Consider the following 14,106-nt stretch of genomic DNA (forward strand, 5'->3'; position numbering starts at 1 on the left):
TTGAGGGGAGGGGCTCTTTTTTCCAATGGGAGGGAGCGCTTTCGCTGAGACAGCCATGGTCTGTCACCAAGTCCGGGCAGGTGTGAGGCGCTCCTGGGCAGAGCCACATGACCCACATGAGGCTCAAAAGTAGGTCTTTCTCTGTTGACATCATATTTTACGTAGCAAAGACAACCGGCTTAACTGCTCTGTGAAAAATGCTAAAAGGCCTCTTGAAAACAACACCAAAACTCATCTACCTGCCTGAAGACTTACCTGAAGAAAAGCCTCTGAGATTTTTAGCCCTCTATAAGAATCTAAGTAAGTCTAGAAGCAATTGTTCATTCTTTTTTCCCTTCATCTGAAATTTCCACCCCACTAGCTCCAAAAATAGAAATCTCATCCTAAAAACTCAAATGCCTCATTCTCCATGAAGTCCTTGTGATTGCCCGTGCTCAAAAGAAGTGGGTAGACACAAAAGAGACAGTTCATCTCCTTTATAGCTTGATCTCAGATAGACTTCGGTATCCCGGGAAGAACGATGCCAACATTTTTGGCATTACACATGCGTGCAATGGACCACATGTTGCGTCCCCCACCCCCTTACCACTACCACCAAGTTCATGTGTTAAAACCCTAATCTCCAGTCTCTGGCACTTGGAGGTAGGGCCCTTGAGAGGTGATTAGGTCATGAGGGTGGGGCCCCCATGATGGTACATTGCCTTCATACAAAGATGGGAGATCGTGTGTCTCTCTCGTTGCTCTTCACCCCACGAGGGAGGAGGCAGCCATCTGCAAAAAGGCATCAAATTCATATCGAGTCTTTGGTTTAATAAGAGTATATAAATGTAGCTAGAGGGAGAGAGAATGGGAAGGGGCGCAGCTAAAAGTGGCCGCTGGAGAGAAGAGTGTGAAAGAATGGGCAACGATTTATTGACTGAGAAGTCAAGGGAATTCCTCTCTCCTCTAAACTGTTCTCGACTTCTAAGCACGCCTTGATGTGGAATGCATTTTCCTGCCTTCTGTCCCTCTCTTCTGGCTGCCCCAACGTTTGTTAAATGGGCTCCTGGCTCTTGGCTTTATGAATGTAGATGGTCATCCCAGCTGTCTTGGGGAGTTTAGTGGAATCCACTAGAGCTCTCTGCTTGGCAGGAGACACGAGTCTGTTTGTTCCCTCTTTCATCATTAGCCAGAGCTCAGGGACTTGGTGAAAACTTCGTGCAATAAAAAAGACAGACTTCTGGTTACCGTAATATTTTCACTATATGGTCCCTGCCGGGATTGAATCTATGTCCTTGAATCCCTCGAACCTGAAATGCCATCGAAATACCGAGATGCTCTAAAAAAATGGAAACAAATACAGAAAAGTGAAAACAGTTGTCTGTTAAGTTTCTGCGATTATATTTTATGTTTTAATTTCCGTGAAAATATTGATTTAAATTCTGTGAAAATATAGAAACATTAAAATTGGCAAGTGCCATGAGTCATTCACATCTCCAGAGGGTGAGATGCTACAGCACACTGAAAATACGAACTGTGTGTGTTGGTGTCAGTGAACCTGCCGCCTATCTAATTCCAGATGGGAAAGGACGGGGGCTCGCACCTCTTCCGAGGGCTCCCGCTTCTGAGTAAATGAAAGTCACTGGCCAGTGCCCAGGGGGAGCCCTTAATAAATACTTTTTAAATGAGAGGTAGATGGAGGGGGGATTCTTGCCGATAACCTGGCCTTCACATTTCATGTTGCGATCCAGCTCCCCACTTCCCGCTGTAGGACTATGCGAGAAACAGGTTGTATCGTGTTTGTAACGCTCTTCACAATCTCCCTTGTCCGTTTCCACCACTGCCACCATACAGCTCCAGGTCTTCCAGTCCATCCTGGCGCGGCGGCCCTTCCCACCTCCAGGTTACTCCCTGCGAACCACCTGCATGTCCCTGCCAGCCTCCTCCTCCCTCACAAACTCTCTGCTTGGGGGTCTCCCTTTTGGTTACCACTTGAGGCCTAAAGTCTCTCTGGCCTTCACTGGCCTCCCTCCCTCCCAGGCCATCACTAAAGATAAGCAGGTCCATCCTCCCTTCTAGCTCTGTGCCCCTCAGTCCATTCGGTTGGAAAGCTCTTCTTCCTCGTGTCCACCCATCCAAATTCTACTGACTCTTGAACGTTTGGCTTAAATGCCATCTGGATGGCGGTCACCAAATCCCCTCTACACTGGTGTCTTTGGCATCCATGGCCACCGGCATAATAGAAAGTATACTGTAGGTGTTAACTGCTGCATAAGGACAATGGTCAAGTGGCTCCAGGGACAGCCAAGAGACTCCAAGGAGAGTGCCGTGGGACAAAGCTTGGGCGTGTAGCGCGAGCTCTATACATAGTGTTGGCCTCCTGACATGCAGAGCTAAGCTTCTGACACAGAACAAAACAAAAACTCTTTCTCATCTAGACACACAGAGCCTGGTACTAATAAACCCAGAGCATCTTGGTTATCAGCTTGTCTGCTTTTCCTAGGAGTTTTAGATGTGTTGAGAAAGACAAGTGAGCTTTTGTTCTGCTGGGTACTTTTGGAGCTGCCCGTCCTTGGTGCCAATCTTTCCCCAGCTAGAAGGCTGTGCGTCCCTCCGGCTGGGAGGGAAAGTGTCTCTGCAGAGGCAGGTGTGGGCTCTGGAGTCAGACCGCCTGCATTCCAATGCTCGAATCATTGTGCACGTGGGGTGACACAGACAGTCTCCCCCCCGTGCCTCAGTTTCTAAATGTGTTCAGGGAAGATAATGATTCTTAATCAGCTACGTCAGAAACTTTGTATTTGAGAGAAACCACATACATAAAGTCCTTAAAAAGAGTGCCTGGCAGGAGCGCTTGGGTGGCTCAGTCAGTTAAGCGTCTGGCTTCGGCTCAGGTCATGATCCCAGGGTCCTGGGATCGAGCCCCACATCGGGCACCTTGCTCAGCAGGGAGCCTGCTTCTCCCTCTCCCTCTGCCGCACCCCCTGCTTGTGCTCTCTCTCGCTCTCTCTGTCAAATAAACAAAACCTTAAAAAAAAAAAAGAGTGCCTGGCACCTAGTAAGCCCTGAATGTTATGAGGCTCACGAAATTCAGTTCCACTCCAAAGGCAGAGCAGATGTGGCTGGATGGCTTGTCCTTGTTTACAAGGAGATGGCCCACTCCCCCCCCCCCACCCAGGACCCGAGAGGAAGTGTGGGAGCTGCTTTCAGATAGGCTTTGCAGGTTTCAGATAAGCTATAAAGCAGCTCTGAAGGGTGGAGGAGCAAGCAGCCCAGGGATTGGGATTACGGAAGGAGGATGGGAAGGAAGGGAGGGGGATTTCTGAAGAGGAGGAGGGCTGCCCCTCGCAGGGGAGGAAGGCCAGAGCAGAGGATGGGTGCCTGGGGGAGCTCCATGGATTGGGGAGGCCTCAGGGTTCCAAGAGGTGGTCCTGGCTTGCTCTGGGAGAGCTGCTGCCCCAGGAGTCTCCGGTCTCAGAACCTTAGGCAAGGGAAGGGCCGCCTGGCTGACTCAGTCCGTTAAGCATTGGACTCTTGGTTTCCGTTCAGGCCATGATCTCAGGCTCCACCCTCAGCAAGGAGTCTGCTTGAGAGTCTCCCTCCCTCTCCCTCTGCCCAACCCCCCCCCCCCCAGCTCACACACACTCTCTCTCTAAAATAAATAAATCTTTTTTGAAAAGAGAGAAAAAAGAGCTTTAGGTAAGGGACATGGCCCCCAGAGAGATCCTCGGGTGGCACCCACCTAGAAGAGCACAGTTTCCTGCCGTGGAGCCCATCCTATCTCCCTCAGACCGAGAATGCCCTTACTTAGCCCAGGCAGGCTGGCGAGGGAGGAAGGCCCTCTGTGGCTTAGCTGGGGGCGCCTCTAAAGGCTCAGGGGGCTGGGCCCAGGAGGACAGATGCCCGCCGCGGACAGGGCAGCCTGGTGTGGGGGGAGATGTGGGGCGCACAGGGTTATTTTAGGAGGGCCAGGCGTTTAGACCATGTGAGGGACCAAAGCTGCCCCTCTGTCTCCAGGTGACAAAGATTGTGGGCTTGACCCAACTTTCGCCCGGCTCCTGAACCTTCTCCTAGGCTCATCTGTGTGCTTGTAAAGGCCAGTTTCAGCAAGAACCCTGCTGAGGCAGTTTAACCTGAACCCCCTTCCCTTGATATCTGATCGGTGCCTTGTGCCCCACCCTCCCCCGGGTGATGCTGGATCACTCAGGCCATCTTCAGCAAGAATCCTGTGAAATCTGTTCAGGCAGAGCCCACACCCCCACCCCTGACGTTTCCTCTTGGTAACCTGCATCCACTGACCCCCACCCGCTCCTTGGCTGTAAATCCCCACTCGCCCATATTGTATTCAGAACTGCACCTGGTTCTGTGCTGAGGTCTCTTTTGCCTGTTGCAATAGTCTCGAATAAGATCTGTTTTTACCACTTTAACTTCTGTCCGGCTCTGGTTTTGCTTGGGCACAGGCTGCGTTCTCTTCCTCGGCCCGGGATCCTTCTCTGCATCCTGAGACGTGCCGAGCCTGCTTGCTTGCCTCCCTGGTCCCTTTACCATTCAGATGTGTGTGCCACATCTCCTGTTTCCTCTCGTCTCCTCAAAATGGACTGAATTCCTCTCCGTTCCCTCATTTACTTTGTCCCATTTTCTCACCATTTCCAGGTTCTCGTCATCTCCTGCTGCCCCCCTGAGTGCCCAGCCTCGGGGCTCCCCTAGCCCTTGCCCTCCTAAGCCCCCTCTGCTGGATGAGACAGAGACACCTTGGTGGCTGTGGGAAACTCTTCTCTTAGGATCACGTTGCTGCACTGAGGTCCTGCATCTATTTCTGCTTTTCTCACCATTCCTCCTTGTTGCCTTATTCTTGCCCGGGGCCCAGGCTCCTGCCGTGTCCTCTCGTCTCTCATCATCTTCCCCACTTCAGGATTGCCATAGCATCGACGGCCTCTCCTCCAGCATTTCCCAAATGTGTCCCTGAGGGTTCCAAGGAATAGTAAATGCTGTCACTCAGGCAGCCAAGAGTCTGCATTTCCACCCAGCTTGGAGCTGATGCGGACGCTGAGGACCTGGGAGCCTCTGTGAGTAGCAAGGGTTGAAAAAGCAGAGTGCCATGCAGAAATCTAAATTCTCTGCCTAGCAAAATCGGGAGGATTTGGGGTTTCCTTGCAGCATAAAAGGGTCTAGGAGAGAGAGCCAGAAGGAGCCAGGAAGATGTGGAGAGAGACAGTGAGAATAGCCACAGGGCTTCCCAACCACAATTTGAAGATGTTTCTGCTGTGTGGTCGTGCATGGAAGCCCGTACTGCTGTTCATCGCTCCAGGTCAAGAAAACGTGCTACGTATAGCCAGCCCCTAATATTCATGGGGGCCAGAGCAAGAGGACAGAGAGAGGGTCATCTACCATATGCTGCATGGTTAAAAGTTATTCACCAGGGTAACAAAAAATGATATATTAAAAGATTAAAGGGGTGCCTGGGTGGCTCAGTCGGCTAAGCATGTCTGCCTTCGGCTCAGGTCATGATCCCAGGGTCCTGGGATCGAGCCCCGCGTCGGGATCCCTGCTCAGCGAGGAGTCTGCTTCTCCCTCTCCCTCTGCTTCTCCCCCTGACTCATGATTTCTCTCTCTCTCTCTGTGTGTGTGTGTGTGTGTGTGTGTGTGTTAAATAAATAAATAAAATCTTTCTAAAAATAAAATAAAAATTATATATTTTTAATATATAAAATAAATAAATAATATAATAAAACAATAGGATAATAAATAAATAGAAGAATAAAATAATAAGATATATTTATTTTATTTATATTATACTCTTAACTTGAAAAATATACCTTCATAAAGACCTAGAAGGCCATGTTTGAATTAGAAGTTTTGGAATCCTTGGAGTTCACCCAAATTGGTGGCAAAGGGCTGTGGACCCCAGGTAACTTTTCTGCCCACCCAGCTCCGACCAGCCCGGTGAGGGGCCGCATGTGCAGGCATGGCACACACTGGCCCATCCATGTGAGCCACGTCAGCAAACTCTGGGCTTAATTCCCACCTATTGAATTATGGATGCTCAGCAAATATTTTTTTAAGAATTTAAAAGACAGGGGCACCAGGGTGGCTCAGTTGTTAAGCATCTGCCTTCGGCTCAGGTCAGGGTCCCAGGGTCCTGGGATCGAGTCCCACATCAGGCTCCCTGCTCTGCGGGAAGCCTGCTTCTTCCATTCCCGCTCCCCCTGATTGTGTTCCCTCCCTTGCTATGTCTCTATCTGTCAAATAAATAAATAAAATCTTAAAAAAAAAAAAAAGAATTTAAAGGACAGGGACACCTGGGTAGCTCAGTGGGTTAAGCATCTGCCTTCAGTTCAGGTCATGATCTCAGGGTCCTGGGATGGAGTCCTGCATCAGGCTCCTTGCTCAGCAGGGAGCCTGCTTCTCCCTCTGCCTGCCGCTCCCCGTCCTTGTGCTCTCTTCCTGATAAATAAATAAATAAATAAATAAATAAATAAATAAATAAACAAACTCTTTTAAAAAATAAATTAAATAAAGTCTATTAAAAAAAAAAAGGATTTAAAGGACAGGGCCAGTATGGGAGATGTTACATGCCATCCTTTCCATAAGCATCTGTCCAGAGTGAGTGTGAGAGAGATATGAATTGGCTGTGCTCTTGGTTAATCTTGAAGGATAGCAGAATATGCCAACCCCAAAAAGCCATTTTTGCATAAGGATTATTTTGAGCTGAAGGCAACTGAAAAGAAGTCAATACAAGAAAAGTTCCCTGGCCTCCCTCTATAAGCCTGAAAGCAAGACATCAATTTACAAAGGCGTCCCTTATCCCTCCCTATGAGGAAAGACAAAGGCTAATCCCCTGAGACAACATTTAATCCTTATTGATGGAGAAGGTATAGACTCAGATCTGCATAACAAACCTTACTGTTGATTTCTACGCTTTTCTCTCAAAACTCTCTTCCCCCACACCTTTTTTTCTTGTGTTTAGTTGAAGATGGTATTTAAGCCAGAGTTCTAAGCCACCTCAGAGTATTACTCATTTTTTCCTGAGTATCTTCCATGTATACGGGAGGTATACATGTCAATAAACCTGTTTGTTTTTTTCTTTTTTGTCTGTCTTTTATTACAGGGGTCTCAGCCAAGAACTAAGAAGGGTAAAGGGAAAATTATTTTTCCTCCCCTACAGTTTCAATTATTTCTTGTTCACCTTTCACAGAAGGAACATTTAAAGATACATTTGCCCTCCCAAAATGAGTTCTAAATGCAAGCCAACTACATTATGTAGTGCTGGACAGAAGAAAGCACAATCTATTCCCATGTTAGAAGGAAATAATTGTGTTTCATTACTGTTATTTTTGGGGCACCCAGGTGGTTCAGTTGGCTAAGCATCTGACTTTTGATTTCAGCTCAGGTCTTGATCTCAAGGTTGTGAGTTCAAGCCCCACGTTGAGCTCCACACTGGGCATGGAGCCTACCTGAAAAAAAAAGAAAGCTTCATTATTGTTGTTGTTGGACTTTTGGAGAGATGGTGTGTCAGACTTCAATATAGCATCTTCCTAAGGGACTTTCAAAAGTAATTTGGACCATGCTCAACATCTACCTTATATGTGGCCCTCTATAATCAAGACAGAATAGAAACTATACCAGAATAGGACCATCCAGGAGAGCCACTGGAGACTTGGGACACCAGCTGGGATGCTGTTGTTCCTATAACAGAATTGGGGCGTGGGGGGGGGGTCTCAGGTAGGATGGTTGCAGTTGAACTGGGAAGACACAGATGTCAGAAATCACAAAGAAATCTTGACAGTCTTGAACATGGGTTGAACATGAGGGCCAAAGAAAGGTGGAGGCAATAGCCAGCAAGCTCTGAGCTCAGGTAACATGGAGAATGGTGGGACAAAGGACAGAAACGAAGAGTTGGGGGAAGAACTGCGTGTTGGGGAAAGGATTTGAAGAGTTTGGCTACACACATGTTGAGTTTGAGGGACTGGGGGTACACAGGGTTAGGAGCCACCTGGAAGGCAAGGCTAGGGTTGACAGGGAGGTCAGTGCCAGAAATTGCATCAAGATGAGGATTAAAACCATGAGAACAGATGTGGGACAAGAAAAGGCCTAGGATGAAACCATGGAAGAATGCAGTCCCTGTTAAGGATCTGACTGGGCATGAGAGGGCCAAGTCTGCAAAGAGAGAGTCAGGGCCAGGGGCCAGGGGGACCTGCCCTTTTTCAGCCACCCTTGGTGATGTAGCCAAACCATCTTTTTAAACGAAGCTAATCAAGTCCTTCCTATGCTTTAAAATCTTCCTTCAGCAACTGCAAGACCCTCCACCTTCTTCTGCTCCGTGCTGCTTCTCCAGCCATCCCCAGGATGCCATGTACTTTCTCATCTCTGATTCTTTTCTCCCAGTTTTTCTTCTTCTGGGAACTCTCTTCTGTCCTACCTGACAAACTCCTACTTATCCCCCAAGGTCCAAAGCACATCACCTCCTCTGGGTAGCCAGCTCCCAGCAATCCACCTCAGGTGGAAATAATTAGGTCCTTTTGGGTCTCCCACAGCCCTTTTTATGTTGTTTTTTTATAGTCACTGTCATTTTGTATTATTATTATTATGTTTTCTTTCTGAATCCAAACCAAGATAAAGCAGTACAGACTAGGGAAGCAAGAACAGGCACCCAAAGAAGAGAGAAGAAGCCAGGGCAACACTAGGACCATGTACAGAGTAAGAGAAGGTATCAAAGAGGAGGCTAAGATGGAACCAAGAGACCATCTGAAGCTGATGCTGGAGGACGCTCTAGAACTAGCAGATCTGGGAGTGAGTGACAGCAGTTGGACTTTTAATTACCTTGAGTAGCTGGTGAGAAGGGCTTCTCGAAGTCCTCCCTGATCTTCCAGAAGTTCTGCCCTCGTGGATTTGGGGAATAGAATGAGGCCTGACATACCAGTCTCACCTGAGATTTGATAAACACACTTTTCTAATTCATGTTGACACTTTTCATGACTTTTCCAGATTTGATCACATCCCCAAGACTCCTAGTAAAATCTGTACCAAACATCAATGGCTTTAGTCTTTTTGAAGCTTCAAATGCCAGTTCAGTAATGGGAGAAGGGTCCATCTTACTCAATTTCTCTGTTAGTGCTCATCAACTGAGAAACTCTCTGGATGTTTTTCTCACTTCACCATAAAGAAAGAAAAACCAGTGGTTTATGTGGAACAATGTATTTGTCCTTTTACCCTCAAATACGTTTCTCTTTCTGACTTGCCCACATTTTTCAATAATACCTATCACTAGAATTATTATTCCTAAGTTGCATGCGATGCTTAAATTATGTCTTAAATGCTACAGACACAGCTTTTCAAGCTGATATCTAAAACAAAGTGACTTCAGGCTGGAGCTCTTTCAAAATCTTGACTTTAAAGGAAGCATTTAGGGCACCTGGATGGCTCAGTCATTAAGCGTCTGTCTTCGGCTCAGGTCATGATCCCAGGGTCCTGGGATCGAGCCCCACATCAGGCTCCCTGCTCTGCGGGAAGCCTGCTTCTCCCTCTCCCACTCCCCCTGCTTGTGTTCCCTCTCTCATTGTGTCTCTCTCTGTCAAATAAATAAATAAAATGTTAAAAAAAAAAATAAAGGAAGCATTTAAATGGGATGTTACAAAAGTTTAAAGCAGTTAATTATTTCCCCAAATGATTCCTAAAAAGAGCCACTTACTCTTTTTAGGTAAACTTTATTGCACTTGTTTTTTTGATTTAAAAAAAAATACTTAATTTATTTATTTGACAGAGAGAGACACAGCAGAAGAGGGAACACAAGCAGGGGGAGTGGCAGAGGGAGAAGCAGGCTTCCCGCGGAGCAGGGAGCCCGATGCGGGGCTCGATCCCAGGACCCTGGGACCATGACCTGAGCTGAAGGTAGACGCTTAACAACTGAGCCACCCAGGTGCCCTGTTTTCATGATTTTATAAATTATAAAATATCTGATTCAGGATATAAGAGGATTTTTTTCATTTCCATTTCATGTAATTTTATTTACTTAATTTGTCAGTTAAAATTAACTTTGATCATAGTTAAAAATTTAGTTTAAAAATTAACTTTGATCATAATAATAATAAATTTCAACATAAAAATATTTGAAAAATAGAGAAAACACAATATAACTATGTAAACATTCGATTTTGTTTCTTTTCTCCATGCATATGTATACAAACTACAAATATTAGTAAAATTACTTTCATTATATAATAAAGTTCTTATTATATAATAAAAAAATGTTGCTCTGTAACTGGCCCTTTCACTAAAGAATGTTATGAACATTTTTCTAATTTTGTTAAATATTCAAACACATGATTTTAATAGTCATCTAGTATGCCAAAATAAGGGAATACATAATTTAGTCAACCAAACCCATATGTTGGGACTTTTATAAATGCCAGAAGGAAGGTCCTTAGTAAGATTCACTCTTCTTGAAACCGTATCTCCCTCTCCCTCAGTGGGTGGGCGTGGTTTTGTGCCTCCGATCCTGTCTCCCTGACAACGGGGCAGGGCCAATCAGAGCACTCTAGTTAGGAACCTAAGTAGAGACAGGCGAGACAATCTCTGGGCAGCGGACACACACACACACACACACACACACACACACACACACAGAGTCTTATTCTTTCAAAATGTGATCTGAGGGAGAGAACATAAACATCCTGGTTCCTCTATAGCCGGCCCCTCACTTCCGGTCCTTTCCTCAGGCCTGGCTGTAGGAAACACAAGGGCCGGACTGCGTCCTTGTAGGAAATTCTCCCCTTTTTCCTAAGTTAGCTTGAACAAGTTTCTATTTCTTGCCCTTCAAAGGGTTCTATGTAATGATAAAAGAGTAAACATTTTTAAGGGTACATTAGCAATGCTTTCCTCCAGAAAAGTCATGTCTACCTGTGAGTTTCTTGAATTTTGGCGCGGAGGATCTTCGTTGGAGATAGTTCTTGCTAGGAAGCCAGTCCACTGTTTAATATTAAGAGGGAAAGAAGCAAACATATCCATTTGCAAGGTATCAACAGAGCCTTAAGTTGCATTCACAGGGATGCACATTGTAACCATAGTTGACATGCGTGGGCACAGGACTCAATACAAGTGGAATTTTCCTTTTGAGAGGCTGAGGCTAGGGTAATTTTCCTGACTAATTTGAAGCAGAGAACTGTTCCTGTAAATTGTAGTACCCCAAGCCCATTTGCCAAGAGGCAAAGACTTACAGGCGTGTTTCTGTCATCTAAGCTCATTTTAGCCTTGAAATGTTAAGTCCTGGCTTCCTGGTAAGGGGGTCTCTCCAGAGGACCGGAACACAATGGAGCAGAGGCAGGTCTCTGCAGAGCATTCCGTTGCCACACCCACCATATGGACTGTAGATGTTATGACCCCGTTCTTCATGAGTTCTCACAGTCAAACCTTCCATGACTTGCTCTTTTCACTTGCCATCTTGCTTCTCATGATTTCCAACCAGCTGTTTGTTTCATAACTGGACACTCTGCCTTCATACCAGGGCAAAGTGAAGAATGATAAGGGAAAGAACCTCATATACTAATCAGGGTCTGGCTGGACCCTACAACTCAGGCTGCTTTCCTCATGCTCCTTTAAAAGGAAAGATTCCTCAGCAGCTCCTTGGACTCTCAGGTATCTTCTAAGGGGCACCTAGCCAGGACCACCCCCATTTTACAAACAGGGAATCTCTCTAGTGCCCAAAGTTAGCAAGTTGGTGAATGCCTTTTCCCCAAGCCTTAAAACTAGCTCATTTATAATGCTCCAACACCAAATTAATGAAACTAAATTAAGGCCAGAAGGGTCCGTCAGGGCATGGACTGAATCATTTGTCTACACTAGAGACAAGAGCTCCCCCTTGCTCTGGAGGGCATCTCATTGAACCTTACTACTGAGCCACTCTTGAAGAAGCATTTCAAGATGTCAGTGTCACCTTTCACCCTCTGTCATTGCCCTCTCCCATTTGATCATAATTACTGATTTCCTCCAGAGATGACTGTAGAAGTTTGTAAAGACATAGGCTCTAGGTCAGTCTGCCAAGGTTCAAATCCCAGCTCCACCATCTGGTGTCTGTGTGATCTTATGTTTTCTCTGCTTCCATTTTTCCATAGGTGCTATTTGCTGTCGCACTTTGCATGTCTCACATAAGGACTAAATGAGATAACACGAGCAAGTGCTTAGCACAGTGCCTGCCAAAAGTAAATGCTCCACAAATCGGAGCTATTATCATTATTATTTACTTGTCTATTTTCTTTTTCTTTTTTAAAGATTTTATTTATTTGAGAGAGAGAGAGAACGAGTGGGGGGGGGAGGGGAGAGGGAGAAGCAGACTCCCCACAGAACAGGGAGCCCAACGTGGGGCTCAATCCCAGGAGCCTGGGATCCTGACCTGAGCCAAAGGCAGATGCTTAACCAACTGAGCCACCCAGGCGCTGCCCCACTTGTCTATTTTCTTAACTTGGCTATGAATGGGCAAAGACTGTCTTTTTTGTTTTTGTTCCCCGGCATTTAACTCAGTGCCTGGCATCTGTGTTGAGTTCTCAATGAACATTTGTTGGTTGGATGGATGGGATGAATGAATGAATGAATGAGCTAGAGACAGACAAACTTTTGTAATCAGTGTCCATGTCCCATCTTGTTCCTTTTTCTTGTATTGGAAGGACAGGTGCAACACTGAGAAAGGAGCACAGAGAAAGGTTTTCATGGCATGTGCTCTTCCTCATCTCTGTTAGGTAGACACCATGTCCCTTGTCTACTATGTGATGACCTGAGAACCATCTTTTTGCCATAGTCACCAATGGTTTTTCCTAGATAAAAATTAACGGTCTACATCTATGATGAAAAAGAGAGAATAAGATATTGAGCTATAGGGATTAAACTATCTCATGGAAAGCATGGTTCTATAGGATCTATTTTCTAATGATGCAAAATTCTACAGATACAGGCATAAGCAAAAAGTAATAGTAGAGAAACACATATATGTAATAAAAATAGAAAGAGATGCACAGGCCATATGATCTCAAACCTGAGGGTCAAGGGTTACCTCTTGGGTATGGCAAGGGCTGCTGCTGAGATTGGGGGAGAGTGCACGGTGGGTTTCAACTACACTGGTGATTGTTTCTGAAGTCAGGTGGTGAGCCCCTAGGTGTTCACATATCATTTTTTATACTCCGTGTGTGTTTCACATATTTCTTAACAAATCGGAATCGACAGCCAAAGATCATGAAGACAGTTCAAAAAAGAAATACAAATGGCCAATAAATGCATGAAGAGATGTTCAAGTTGGGTGGGAGAGGGAGAGATTATCTATCTATCTATCTATCTATCTATCTATCTATCTATCTATCGACATAGATATAGATATATGGGGGGGAGATAGAGAGAGATATCAAGCAGAAAGAAACCCTAGACAAAGCAGATAATAGCTCTGCCAACAAGAGGAAGTAGCTCTGCAGCAAAAGCTTTTTGTGCTTCTTATTGTGCTTCTGGAGGGATCAAGGAGTACAAGGCAATGAGTCAGACCCACACACTTAGCCTCCAGCTCCTGACACTAAGGACAGAGTGAGGGATTTGAAAGGCTCTCCTGAGAGTGCTTGAGTTCTGCTTGTCTACTCTGAGGAGGGAGGGGGGGAGAAAGCAAAGTTGAGACAGGGACATTATTTCTGGCCCTTATTTATGCCTGACACAGGCTGGTTTAAGGAAAGCAAGAGTCAGAACTGTATTATTCTATAATACGATTCCCCGACATCTGCCACACAGGATTCAAAATGCAGAGGCCGTTTGATAAAGGTGTTTATCAGTGTAAAAGCTTCTGTGGCTACACCAAATGCATATAGGAAAGAGAAACTATCTTAAATTGGCTCTGATTGTTTGAAAGAATCTGCTTGAATCAGCTAATTAATTAGAGATAATTTGATTTAAGGATTTGTAGTTGGCTCACTCTACAACACACAGAAATTTTAAAGCTGGAAGAAATGCTGTGGATTATTTAGTTTCACAGTTGCATTTTCCAGATAAGGTTAGGGAGATTAAGTGATTTGCTTGACGGTAGGCGGCTGGCTGGCTTCCGAGCCCAAGTGTTCTGACTGAACACTTTGCACGGTTCTAGACCAGCCTTAGGGTATACCGACTACG

General features: G+C 45.7%; 1 long non-coding RNA gene across 1 annotated transcript; it reads right to left on the reverse strand.

The window, feature by feature from the left end:
- Positions 1 to 5,818: 5,818 nt before the first annotated feature.
- LOC118520858 (uncharacterized) lies at positions 5,819 to 10,934 on the reverse strand. The gene is made up of 3 exons (XR_013449460.1): positions 10,873 to 10,934; positions 8,797 to 8,902; positions 5,819 to 7,430 (listed from the first exon to the last, which is right to left on the reverse strand). It is a non-coding gene; the product is annotated as an uncharacterized LOC118520858 (long non-coding RNA).
- Between the last annotated feature and the right edge of the window lie 3,172 nt (positions 10,935 to 14,106).

This window comes from Halichoerus grypus, chromosome 7 (assembly GCF_964656455.1).
Source record: "Halichoerus grypus chromosome 7, mHalGry1.hap1.1, whole genome shotgun sequence".
Taxonomy (NCBI): domain Eukaryota; kingdom Metazoa; phylum Chordata; class Mammalia; order Carnivora; family Phocidae; genus Halichoerus; species Halichoerus grypus.